The following is a 12,293-nucleotide window of genomic DNA, read 5'->3' as shown; positions in this document are numbered from 1 at the left end:
TATATCCCCTCAATGTAGCAATGAAGTAATTCTGAAGAGTTGCTTGTTTTCCTTGCAGCAAGTGGGTGTAGGGACAACACCACATTCAAAGACATTTTGGTACATTAAAGGCAGGATCAGGTGGGAAAAGTGTCATTACCTGCTTCCATTATTTCAGTTAAGATGGTTCAGACTGCTTTACTGCTTACTTAACAGCACTTTGAATGGCTGTGTTAATGGCTTCGGCATTAAGGTAAGGAGGGGTTAACGTACCTCTAACTGTGGAGGAGTTTGTGTTTGTTCCCGGCAGGTAATTACTGTGCCTCCTCTGGTAACTGATTCCTTTTCTACATGAGGAATTTTACTATATGTAGAATGTATGTGCTGCCTCCATAGTACTGTAAGGGAGACATGTAAAGAGTGAACCCACAGACATGAACACGCAGAACCGATGTGGACCTTTTCATGGTGTGAAGACTGCCTATTAGTAGGACAAAAGTGTGTTTCCCCTTTTCATTCGAAAGAGATCTGTGGATTTACACAAAGGCAGCCCAATTTAGACATCTCTGACAAAGCTCGGCCCCATCCTCCCTCTCCTTTCCGCCTCGCTCTCTGTTGCACATGCATTCACACATTTGCATGCTCTTTGAGGAAGTGGAGGTTCTCATCCAAAAGCTCAAGCTGTGACAAAAAAAGAGAGGATTGTGGAGGCTAGTGACTAAGGGGACAGAGGTGGTAGGAAGCCTGTGCATTGGTGAAGAAAGGTACCCTGGAGATGCTTAGGTTTGTGCTGTTCTAAAATGCTTTGATCTTCCTGTGCAGTCACTCACCCAGTACTTAAAGCTGTATCCATCTATAATATATATATATATATATATATATATATATATATATATATATATATATATATATATATATATATATATATATATATATATATATATATATATATATATATATACATATATAGATAGGCCTATATACACATTTAGATATGTTTGTGTGGGTGTGTGTGTGCACTTGCTATTGCCCAGAGCTATAGTAGCAATTCAAATGAGGGCTATTTGGATATGCTCACCCAGCGTTCTCCTCTGTGCTTTCCAGGCAGTTTGACAATATTTTTGTTAAGACCCAATTTCCCCTAATGCAGCTGTAGCAACAGGGGAGAGACAGATAGAACAGAGCTGGGACACAGAGAAGAGAACAGTGAATGGAGGGAGAGGGAGAGATAGATAGCATATGCAAGGACTGCTAGTGTGGTTTAGGAAGGTCAAAGAGGAGACAGAGTGGCCCCTGCCATTTGGTGCGTTCTCTCTGCTGAACTAATCTGAGGGATAATGTCAGTTATTGGAGTAATATGGTTCCATTTAGAGCTAAAAGGTTTAAAATCATTCAGGGATTATAAATGAGCTGGACTCTGCCCGTAGACAATGGGTCGCTTCTACTTCCCGTGACTTTCCTGAACGATGAGATGTGCTGAGTAACTCAAACAAGCTTTCGAGCATTTAAAGATGAGGATAGGCTAAAATACCAAAACACTGGTTAGTGTGGTAAAGCCTGTACAGTGCATTACAAAAGGATTTACGCCCCTTGAAATTTAAAAAATGGTGTCACATTTAAATTCAATACTTAATTTATTTTACCAGTAATGTATGCAGTAGAACACCAAAGTAGTTTGTAATAGTCAAGTGAAAGGGACCTGCTTTTCATTATTGTTTCACAAATAAGTTGAAATAATCCTAGGACTAAAAGGATCTCTTAGTGTCGTCATTTTTAGAAAAATCTTAGGATTTCCAAAAATTCTTTGCTTCTCCATCTTTTTTTCTCCATTTTATGTCAGTCATTTTGCCAAATACAACTTTACAGCTTTATACAAGCAGGTAATCACAATAATATGCTGACAGATGGATGAAGTAGTAAGATGACCAGTATGGTGAGTAAACATAACAAACAAATCAAAATGATGATGAGGATGTAAATAAGGTGCTTTAAAACTATTACTCAGTTCTACTCAGGTCAAGTCATTTCTCCAGCCCCAAAAGAGGTTTCATTACAGTGCATCTTTATCAGATAAGGCTGTATCAAACTTTAAAGAGTCTGTCCCTCTTTTAATTTCCTCAGTATCACAGACATGCCCAGCAGATGGCAGCAATGTTGTTTCTTCCCATTCACAAATTGACACCTTTGTTGGTGGTGTCACTTCCTCATTGTGTTTTACATTAGATTATTATAAAGTGATTATTCACAGGAAGCTGCCTCCCTGGTTTAATCCAGAGATGCATTCTTTCGAGCACAATGTTGCGAAATTGGAGAGAAAATGGCGCTCTACACATCTAGAGGAATCCTACCTAATCTGGAAAAACAGTCTACTGTTGTATAAAAAGACCCTTTGCTGAGTTAGAGCAGTATATTTTTCATCATTAATAGAGGAGAATAAAAATAATAAAGAAAGCTGTTGAGCCATTGGAGCCAATAACAGTAAGACCACATTATAGCAAGACGAAGTAAGGTAAGAAGAAAGCAGCTCAGCTATTAACAATGGTCTTTTATGGAGTGCTAACTGCTACTGTTGTGTGTGGAATGTGTAGTGAGTTCAGACTATGGACACTTTAAAAAATATCAGATTCTTATCTGAATTAGTACCACAGTTGGAAGCGCCACAAATCAGATTTATTTGCGGGGTGAAAAGATCGGAATTGGGCCATTCACTCTGCCATGAAAAAGACTAATATAGGTGACATATGGGTAAAAAGATCAGATTTGGGTCGCATATACCTGCAGTGGGAACGTAGCGTTACATACCTGATATAAATCACGTAGAGCTCTGCAGCTATACGGAGTAAAAGCAAACCTTTGGTATTTGTGTGAAGGCATTAAACAATATTTTTGCAATGGAACCACTATTGTAAATTTCATTATTTAACCTTGCCTGTTTTTTTCCAAAATAAATATTGCAAAACATCATGAAAACCCTTTTGAAAATCTAAGAAAATCCTCAGACATCACAAATCCCCATCTGGACTATAACTGCAGGAAATCTGGACTGAATCAGTTAAAGTTTATCTGTTCCACAAAGGTTTTAAACTTACCCTGAGTGTGCCAGGCAGACCTGTGATTTTTTGTCACAATTTAGCCAAATGTGCCAAAACTGTGCCAAAAAGATTTTCATGTCATAAAAGGGAGTCTGGTCAGATAAAATTGCTGATTTCCATCAAGATTTGTTCTGCATATGATAAAGGCTTTAGTCCTAAGAGTTACCCTATGTATATGCAAAGTGTACAATTTTCCACAGCATCATATCAATACATTGAAGAGAAAATAAGATGAATTGTGTCCTGCTGTGTCCTACTGTTCTCCAAAATTAGCAGAATAATACAAAAGAGTGTTGTAAAACAGCAGTTGTATTGGAAAAGTGTAAAGGATATATTCATAAATGCTTTTAGACCATCCAACATAAAGTACAGGTACAGCTTCTTTTGTTCTGCAGGAGCAGAGGGGATGAAGGTCAGAGTGCGAAATATGGGGGGGTCCGGGGGGCTCGACCCCCCCGATTAACCCATGAGACCGCCTGAAAGCCTAAAAAGCAAAATTTAAAGGGGGTCTTAAATTGTGTCAAAAAAAATTAAAATGAAATATTTTTTGTCACTAATGGTCACTAAAATGTTTTTAAGCTCAACATGTCCAGTATTTAAAATTCTATTTTTTTTCACAAATATGTTCTGTTTTTTGCCAAGTGGAACCAGCCAATCCTGTTTGCATATGCAAATTAGCCACGTGCGCGCGCAAAACAGAAGAAAGACGTAACGTTGACAACAATTAATACTAAAAATGTTTAAATTTTAGTATTAGGGACTGATCTTATCTGTTGTGCCTGTGCACTTTATCTGTTTCACTGTTGGTGAATGAGAAACATCCTCTCGAGTCCTTGTATGTCTGGTGAATGTGAAGAATTGACATTAAAGCTAACTTTGGCTTTGACATTATAATGTTATAGGCCTACTGCATATTGAGAAAATTTAGATCGGTATTGCGCAACAATCGGGAGATGAGGACCCCCCCAAACATTGACAGGTATTTCGCACACTGATGAAGGTAATAACTAAACTTTCTGAATACAAGCTCAAATAATTTTTACTGTTTTCCAAAAGCACTGAAATCACATAAAACAACTGTGTTGTAATGTAGTTGTAACTGTAACTAAATGTAGTTGACATGTAATGTAAAGATGCTGGAAATAAAAAGTAACCTTAAGACTTACTCATGAACCGTATCTAAAGTAAGCTGTCGCTCATCTTCGTCCTCCTCCAAATCCGTCAGAAGATTCCTCCATCTCAATGTCAGTCACCCAGTTGCCACTTCTGACCTTATCTTAAAGCTAGATAAAAATGGGCATCGCTCTGCTCATACCTGGGCCGGTATGGGAGGGCTAGACAGGTCAACTTAAAACCAAGTTGACACAAAGTTGTTACAAACTTCTTCAGATAACAAAGAAAGAAGCACTTTACACACACAAACATCATCTCACTCTTGGCAGCCTCTTTTAGAGGACATAAGGGTGAAATTATACAATTGTTTTCCCTACCTCTTGTGCCTGCGATGTAGGAAAATATGATAAGAACAGCTAATGAGGCGAATGATTTGCTCCATCTCCCTCTTGTGTGGGCCTTTATCCCCCAGCTCAGCCACAGGAGCCAAAAACTGTGTCTTGGCTGACATCGTCGACTCCGTTTTACTTGATCAGTTTGCGCGCTACAATCCAAAACAAGGGGGCGGCCTAGGGAAAGTGACAGTTAAATGCTAATTCAGTGTGTTTGTATAGTCAATCAGGTCCAAGTGATTAGCACCACCTTTTCATCTAAATGTAACGTTCTAACCCTCTTTGCCAAAATATAATGCAATCTTTTCATGCACGACTGAAGCGCAGTGCTAAGTCAGCGCCCTAGTTAATAAGTCCTTTTCATTAAACAAGCATTCATTAAACATTCATTCACTCACTCATCCTCATTTGCATTTTCTCATCATAAAAACATTCATGAAACATTCAGTTGTTCACTTGCTCTCATTTCCACGGTTTCGGTTGCATTCTTCAAGAAGCGAATGGGGCCAAAATAGGCATGGAGGAAGAGGAGGAGGGAGAGGAGAAGGGCACAGAGGGTAGTTATTAATCTATTTGAACAATCTGGCCTGCAAATGAAAGCAGGACTTCGATTACATTTCCTCATTATTATGTAAAGCCACTTGCCATGCAAAACAATAAAATGTGTTGCACAGGACAGGGCCATGACATAAAAACATGTAATCTCTGACATGAAAGCGTGAATGTTCTGGAAATTCATTCTGGGTCATGGTTTAATACTGTAGCTGCGAAAATATGCAGCGTCCCATTTGGAAGGTGATGTGACTAGATAATAGCCTCACCATTTCATTTAGCTTCAAATGTCTGCATACATCAAATAATGCACATTGCAGCAGTACACAGTGAGGTCCCACTCAGTTGTTCTTTGTGTCTTCCTTCACCGTTATTCTGATGAAGAGACAAAAGATCAGAGACAAACCTGCTCTACGTATTGTTCCTGGTGCATACATTGTTGTTTATGTATGTGTGAATGTCAAAGCAATGAATTGAATCCCGATTATGCAGGAGCCAGAGATCATCTTCATCTGTCTTTTACCCCGGCAGCATCCTCCATCGTCTCTCCCCTCTTCATTACCTTCTTCTCCTTTCCTTTTAACTTGTGCCGTCAGGGGAGAGATCAATCTGAGTGACGGCTTGTGTGATCCTCCTCCCGGGCTTGGTGGTAGAAGGAGTACTGTCACCATAAATATCCTTCCTGGTTTCACGGCCAGCATGAACTATCCAAGGCCGATGCGAGTCTTCAACCATGATCACTAAAGGAAAATTACCCCCCCCCCGCATCTGGTGTGCCAGTGCCCGGTAAGGATGTGTGATACGGACTTAAAATTTTACCAAATTTTGTGTTAATTATTGCAAAATCAATGAAAGGGACAACTAAAACAGTTTAAAATAGTGGGAATTCCCTTGCAAAAGTACTCTTCCCCTTGGCTTTCTATTTATTTTGTTCTTTTCCAACCTGTAATTTGTGTTGTGTTTTAAATCTTTTTAATGGGACGAATCTGCTCAAAATAGTCAAAGTTGGGAAAGTGAAATGAGAAAAATATTTATAAAAAATAATCAATAGATAACAGAAAATTGTCGTTGCCATAAATGTATCTATATGTCTCTCTCTATATATAGATGCATATATGTATATAGACATAGCCCCTATACATTTCTGGTGCAACCAATTAACTTCAAAAGTCCCATAATTAGTGACATTAAGTCCATCTGTGAGCAATCTGGGTCACATGATCTGTCAGTAAACAGACATCTTTTGAAAGGCCCCATAGGTTGTGATAACATAAAGTAAGAGACATCACACCAGGAAGACCAAGGATCTCTCCAAACAAGTCAGGGACAATGTTGTCATGATGTACAAGTCAGGTTGGGGTTATAAAGAATTATCAAAATCTTTGATGTTATCCCAGAGTGCCATCAATCCGTCACCTTCATAGGGTTCCACAGCAAACCTCTCAAGAAAGGGCCGCCTACCTAAAACAGACTGGGCTAGGAAGACATTAATCAGAGAGGTAGCACATAGACCAAAGGTGGCCCTAAAGGAGCTGTAGAGCGCCACAGCAGAGACTGGAGGATCTGTCCACCGGATCACAATAAGCCATACACTCCATAGAGCTGGATTTTCTGGAAAAAAACAAAAAAACATTACATAGCGCTAAAAATAATACATATTTTGAGATTGCCCAGAGGCACGTGGTTAAGTCCCCAAATGTATGGAGGTATGTGCTGTTGTGCAATTATACACTGTTTAATAAATAGCTCTCTGTCTATTAGGTCTTGTCCAGTGGATATCAGCTCTTAAGCCAATATCAGGACAATAGTTGAGAGGGATGATTTGAGCACTAGCGGTCTTTTAACAGAAAACTCTGCACACACATAGAATAAAGGAGTGACAACTTCTTTAAGTTCAAGAATTTAATAACTGAAATAAAATTAACATCCAGAGAACATCACTATATAATGCTGTTTTTCTGAATTTATTCTGAATTTACACTATATTTCAATCAACAAATCCTATCTACTAGGCTAGTGAGACTTAACTAAACTACTGAGCAAAAAGAAAATAAAAAAAGCTAAGCTAAGGAACTATTTACATGCAAAGGTACACAAAAGACAAAACAAGGTGGTTGATCATCAGAATAATTCAGTGAATCCTGGTTCACTGCAGACCTGACTTAAAGAACATGGAATGGAGTTAAATTAGAAAAACATTTGGTATGTGTTTCAACCCATTCACAATGCAAATCCTGAGTTACAGAAAACATTATTTGAGGAATTTTAAAGAATGATTTGCTCAGTAAAATCATTAATTGCAAGGATGGTCAATTTTTAATGCAATTATACCTCCGGGAGGCAAGGGGTCGCTGTAGCGATTGGTCGCTAAAATCAGCTAATCTTAAAGTTAAACAAAATGCCTATAAATCGACATTAATATTCCATATCAATGCAGTAATAATGTTCATAGCACCATCGAAGGATGGCGGAGCGAAACGAACAAGTCTTATGCTTGAAACAACCGTAATTAAATATCCGGCAACAGGAGGTCACAGGGAGCTAAATAGCAATTAGGCTAGCTGACTCTTGGCTCTAACTTTAAAAACTTTGGCTTGTGGAGATATTGTTTGTTATAACCATAAAAACACACTTGAATCACGTCAGCAATAGCATGGTATCAACATGCTACGGAGCTATGTCGCTCTGCCCTTTGTGTTTAAAACACCATGTGGATGCATTACTGAAGCTTTCCAAACAACCATTTAGCTTTCCCTTCTGTTGCTCTGCCAAACCTGCCGGTGCCTCTTGTGAGTTCGGCTCACTTTGGCCATCCAAGGGAGAGCAGTGGAAAGCAGGGGATACGTTGGTTCTTTCGGCAGCGGGCTAGCGGCTCTCGGCTAGCCGAAACGTGGTCGGAGCAAGGTAGGCCAGGTCCTGCATCCTGCATGCAGTCTGTGAGCTCTCAGCTTGTCTGGTGAGGGAAGGCGACCCATCCGCATCGTCTGGAGTCAGCTTTTCCTGTAACAGCTGAGGAAAACAAACAAAGCTGTTTCGGCATTCTTTACTTCAGCGGCAGGTTGCGCAGAAGTTAGACTGCAATTTAGCTTCTGATTCTGGTCGGCAGATCTCCGAATGCAGTCGATGGGAATTTCCCCAGCTTGTGGGCCTTGAATCCATGTGAGGCCCACCTTGCTGGCTGGTCTGGGTGGCTGACCCCAGTCACGCTCTCCCTCAGATGTCCCAGGCAGAAGAAGTGAATGTGATGTGAGACTGGGACGGAGGTTCACCTTCCAGCAGGACACTAAAAGCTGGTTAATGCTTGACGCATGCATGTTTTGTGTGGAAATGAGACACACGGACACAACGTCTGCAACATTTATGCTCTGTACAGCTTATTCTCCACAGTAGCACTATTCTCCTAGAGACTAGAGGGCAACATTGTGATCCTACGCCAAGTGTAATACACCCCACAACACAATCCATTTTAATTCCAGGTTGTGAGGCGGTTGTGAAACCTTTGCAATCACTTGAAAAGGATGGAAACTTGCAAAGAAAACAAATCAAGCAGCTAGGTTTGGGGCCATATTTGGTAGTAAAAGCATACAATTTAAACATTTTCAATACAAAAAAATCCTGTAAATATGGACAGAAAATAAATGTATGTTGAAAATAAAGTTATGTTGAAAAACAAAATAGTTTCATCCAGTTACAGACATTCTGATACCCTGTCCATGAAAAGCAAGGTGTTCGCATCTGGCTTCAGATGTTATGTGAAAGCTGTAAATTTAGAAAATACAAAAAGCTAGGATATTGCAGTGAGCATGTAGAAAAGCAAAGAAGTCCTCAGAGCAGTGGAAAGAAAACCAATAGTCAGAGCCACCATTTTATCTGAGTTTACCAATCAAGACAAACTCAAACCGTTTATCTCTGGGAGACAATGTTAGCTTTAAACTGCATTTACGAGGCATGTATATTATATTGCAAACTGCGTTCCACATTGAGCAGCCTCAACTATATTTTGGTATCATTACACTGACCAGTTCCTAAGGAAGCATCTGCAAACTTGACAGCGTTCTCTTGGATAAAGCCTTGATAATGAATATCCGCCGGTTAGAGTTGTATCCCATAAACATGAACATTTTCAGTCTGAATTGAGTCAAACCTCTGAAATCAAGAAAATGTTGGCTCCATCTGACAAGCTGTTAACATTCCATCTCTCTGAGAGTTTCTTCACCTTCTACAAGCTGGCTGTGATGTGACATCTGTCTACAACAGGTAAGGAAACGTTTTTTGATAACTTCACATAACCTCACTTCAAAACATCTCAACAAAAAGTAATTTTTAAGGTTTTTATTAACTCCATTCATTTAAAATTGGATTTCTGTAAAGGAAGCAAAGTTCCTGCCTGCAGTGAAAAAGGGAAGAAAATGTCAACCAAGTTGCACTTGCACAATGTTTTTAGACGCACTGTATGTGAAACGCTTATACAGAGGATCTGTGCTAGCTTTCATAGCATCAGTTCGAGAGTTTGTAACAATATCCAACATGATGCTCAACAATAGAACAAAACCCTTTGCTAACAAAAGGTTTTACCTGCCACAACCTAAGAAACTAAGCCTACTACCCACATCTAACCATACATCTACAAAACTTAGAGTAACAAATACACTAAAACAGAAAAGATGTATTAAGTGGTATTTTGAAGAGTTTTTTTTTTTTAAAACTGCGTCCTCGATTGCTCATGTATCTTAGGTTCTAACAGTTCAACCCACCTTTCTGAAAAGTCATCCTTTTTCTCTCGCTCACACAGAAATACTCCAGAGGAATGCCCTTGGAAGAGCACAAGTTGGAAATCCTTCTCAGTGTGTTGCATTAGCGCAGAGGGGATCTGCAGAGTTAGGGGATAATTCTCTGTGGATTAACCCTGAAAGGTAGCAGTTTTCACAACGCCTGTTGAGAGTTGAACCAAAGTAAATCTAAGGATACAAGTTGGTAAAGCTTCAGCGGTTTTTAGTCAGGTTGCAGTATTTTCTCTGCATCATGAAAGCATTAGATGTTCTACTTACGTAATGTAGATATTTTATCATGCTTTATTAAAGTATCTGCCCCCTCCCAGATTCTTAGTTTTTCCTTGATTTTTCATTACTAGAATGTAATCAACCCCATTGTTAAACATGAATTAACTTTAATTAGACATTTTTTGGTTCAATCTCACAAGCCACACCCAGGTCAGATTCCTGCCAGACCTGTCTAAACAAGTAAGGCATTGAGTAGAACCTGTCTGAAAGCTAAAAGATTTTTAAAAAAAGCAACATCTTGTTCTGAACTAAAGAAAGATGAGAAACAGTAACTCACATTTATCTTGCTTTGGCACTCCTTTCTAAGGCTCTGAGAGTCCAGTGGACCACAGTGAGAGGCATTACGAACAAATGGAGAAAACATGCAGCAGTGGTGTGCCTTCTCAGGAGAGGCCAGCCTATCATGGTTACATCAAGAACACGTGGATGACTCATCAAGGAGGTCAAGAAAGAACCCAGAACAACAAAACTAAAGCATGGCAGGCCTTGCTTTATAATTTAACATTGGGAAAGAGACTAGGCATAAAAACAGCATCCATGGATGAGCTTAAAGGTGAAAACCACTGCTGACCTAAAAGGACGCAAAGGGTCGTCTTATATTTGTCAAAAATAACATGTTTATGATCACCAAGACTTTTAAGGAAACTTCTATGTACTGATGAGACAAAAGTCAAGCTTGTTAAATGCTTTAAATATGCTTTAAAACTTAGACTGCTTTAAATAAACGGACATACATTTACAGTTAAATGTGGTGGCTGTGGTGTGATGTTCTGGTGATGCTTTTTGATTATTTAATTTGAGGATCCATGAATTCTGCTTCATACCAGAATATTTGAAGGAGAATGTCCGACCATCAGTTTGTGAGCTTAAGCACATCCACACATGAGTTATGGATCAGGACAATGACACAAAACACACAAGCAAGTCCACCTCTGAATAGCTCCAAATGGAAAAACAGATTTTGGAATGACCTGGTCAAAGTTTGGAATTCAACCTGGTTTCATGGCAGGAGTTTAAATAGGCTTTTTACGCTCAAATAAACCCTCCAGTGTGGCAGAACAGAAGACTTGTGGAGGACCCATTGCCTGTCATTGCACACTTCACGAGAGTTGTTGCTGGGGAACAACTGAATATCTTTGGGGGCAATTACTTTTTTACATTGGGTCAGGCTGGTTTGGACAGTTTCTTTCCCCATAATCGTGAAAAGTGTTTTTTGTCGTTACTCGGGCAATCTCTGTCTGATCTAAATGTTGGCTTGAAGATCTGAAACAGTTTGGTGTAACCAAAAATAATAAGAAATCTGGAATGCTGCAAATGCTTACAGTACTGTACTTGCAGGAAATTAGAAGTATGAACTGTCTTTGACTAGTCCAAACTATAGAATAGATTTATGCTGGCAAGGTTTCCTTCACCTTCCCTTGACATCAAATTACCATTCCTGTGGCATCCCTAATTTATATTTAGTTATTTTTCAATTATACACCCAGATGCACATTCTGACATAAACTTTGCAGCTCAGTGGGGAGTGAAAAACCTTGAAGCCTCATTTCTTAAACAAACCTTGGCACAAACATTGCTCCTGTCAGCAAAGTCAGAAAGCTTCTTTTAATACTAAAAGTATACAATGTTGAAATTATTTTACAAGCATATTTAGTAAGTAAATAAGTAAACTTTATTTATATAGCATGTTTCACGGGATAAAAACCACAAGGTGCTATACAATAAAACAACCACAAAAATATCACAGAAAATGAAGACATAAAACAAAGCTAAAAACACCATACAGCATAAAACTAGTTGAAAGCTAGTTGAATAAATGGGTCTTCAGCTGATTTTTAAAAGAATCAAGGCATCGCAAACATGGAGGCAAAGTATTCCACAGTCTGGGGGCCACAGCTCTAAAAGACCTAACTAGCCCCTCTGGTCATAAAATGAGTGTGTGGAATAATTGCACAGCCTCTGACTGAAGGATCTCAAACTGTGAGAAGGGGAATACAACCATAAAAGGTCAGAGATATGGGCTAGGGCTTGACCTCAGAGGGCTTAAAAGGTAAAGACTAAGATTAACTCTAAAATGTACTGGCAGCCAGTGTAAACAGATTAAA

This window comes from Fundulus heteroclitus, chromosome 6, assembly GCF_011125445.2.
Source record: "Fundulus heteroclitus isolate FHET01 chromosome 6, MU-UCD_Fhet_4.1, whole genome shotgun sequence".
Taxonomy (NCBI): domain Eukaryota; kingdom Metazoa; phylum Chordata; class Actinopteri; order Cyprinodontiformes; family Fundulidae; genus Fundulus; species Fundulus heteroclitus.
The sequence above is the reverse complement of the archived record's forward strand: the minus strand, read 5'-3'. Positions refer to the sequence as shown.